The sequence below is a fragment of the Macrobrachium rosenbergii genome, chromosome 9 (assembly GCF_040412425.1).
Source record: "Macrobrachium rosenbergii isolate ZJJX-2024 chromosome 9, ASM4041242v1, whole genome shotgun sequence".
Lineage (NCBI taxonomy): Eukaryota > Metazoa > Arthropoda > Malacostraca > Decapoda > Palaemonidae > Macrobrachium > Macrobrachium rosenbergii.
In genome coordinates this window covers 13,640,162-13,642,387 of record NC_089749.1, presented here as the reverse complement: position 1 = coordinate 13,642,387, position 2,226 = coordinate 13,640,162, and positions in this window count along the sequence as shown.

Sequence of the window (2,226 nt, the reverse complement as noted above, 5' to 3'; positions counted from 1 at the left end):
TCAAGAAAAATGCGGTTTTAAATTGCGAGCCAAACAAGAATTTGATTCTCAGATAAGCTCGAGGACGAACCTGATTTTGATTAGGATTTTCTTCTCAAGTCTTCATTATCGTACGCGAATTATCATGATTACGAGAAGAGATTATGCGTATATTTTTCGTCTTTCTTGTGGTAATGTGAATTAAGCTCGCGAAATCAGAACAGATAATAAAGATTATGCTTATGTTTATCGTCTTTCTTTTGATAATACGAATTAGGCTTGCGAAATTAGAAGAGATAATAAAGATTAAGCGTATATTTATCGCCTGCCATGTGATAAAATGAATTATGCTTGGGAAATCAGAAGAGAAAATAAAGATTATGCGTATATTTATGATCTTTCTTTTGATAAAATGAATTATGCTTGGGAAATCAGAGGAGAAAATAAAGATTATGCATATATTTATCATCTTTCTTATGATAAAATAAATTATGCTTGGGAAATCAGAAGAGATAATAAAGATTATGTGTATATTTATCGTCTGCCATGTGATAACATAAATTATGCTTGGTAAATCAGAAGAGAAAATAAAGAATATGCGTATATTTATCGTCTATCATGTGGTAAAATAAATAATGCTTTGGAAATCAGAAGAGACAATAAAGATTGTGTATATTGATCGTCTGCCATGTGATAACATTATGGTTACGAAATCAGAAGAGATAATAAAGTTATGCGTATATTTATCGTCTTTCTTATGAAAAATAAATTATGCTTGCGAAATCAGAAGAGATAATAAAGATTATGCGTATATTTATCGTCTGCCATGTGATAACATAAATTATGCTTGCGAAATCAGAAGAGGCAATTCAGAAAATAAAAGGCAGGATTCCTGAAACAAATATCAACAAAATCTCAGACAGCGAAAGCAATATCAGATATTCACAGGCTGATTGAAATGCATTTTTCCTGCCGAAGGAAATTCTCCCAGTATCTCTTTTCAATTGCAATCGCAATATCCCGTACTCTTGCATCATTTTTGTGCAGGCAGAGATTTGCGTGATGTCAGAATGCAATTAATTAGAGGTTTTTATATAGTAGGATAAAATTATTCAGTATTGCGTGCAAGGTCAAATTCAGGGGCTAGTATTTATTTTATTTTTTTTTTGAGGTTTCCAAATCTAGAGATGTATGTTCATATAATCTTGCAGCCCATTTTTCTCCTTTGCATTTGTTCATTTTTTTTTACGGATTTGAACTGACTGACCATTTCGTGTCATCAGCCATTCTGCTCTCTCTCTCTCTCTCTCTCTCTCTCTCTCTCTCTCTCTCTCTCTCTCTCTCTCTCTCTAATATATATATATATATATATATATATATATATATATATATATATATATATATATATATATATATATATATATATTAGCTGACCAACTGGCACTATATATATATATATATAGGTTAAGTCTGAATGACAACCTGTAAACTCTCTCTCTCTCTCTGACTCTCTCTCTCTCTCTCTCTCTCTCTCTCTCTCTCTATATATATATATATATATATATATATATATATATATATATATATATATATTGAGTAACGATAATTAGATTTTGGGAGATGCAGGAATTTGTCTTTGGGATGAAAGCGTCCGAAGGGGAGAGATGTGTCTCAATAGGCCTAAGGAAATGAAATCCTGCGTATAATTCCCGTAGATTTTATACTTTCTGAAAGAAAATCTTATATGACATAGTGTCTGTAACCTTTAAGATTTAGTTTGGATCCCCACAACTATGAGCCTTTGGTCAGTAGATGTTAGTGTTCAGTGGAGTTTGTCATTGACTTTCTCCTATTTATTGTTGCATTAAAAAAAATTAATTCCCGTTGGGGGGTGTTAGAGCCGTCAGTGCACCGCATGCAGTGCACTGTAGGCATTACTTTTAAGGTTCTTTGCAGCGTGCCTTGGGCCCTTAGCTGCGACCCCTTTCGTTCCTTTTACTGCACCTCCTTTCATATTCTCTTTCTTCCGTATTACTTTCCACCCTATTACTTTCCAATCTCTCCTAACAATGGATTCATTGAGCAATTGCAATGTTTTCTTCCTGTTACGCCTTTCAAACCTTTTACTGTCAATTTCAGTTTCAGCGCTGAATGACCTTATAGGTCCCAGCGCATGGCCTTTGGCTTAAATTCTATATATATTCAATTAGAAGGATTATTATTATTATTATTATTATTATTATTATT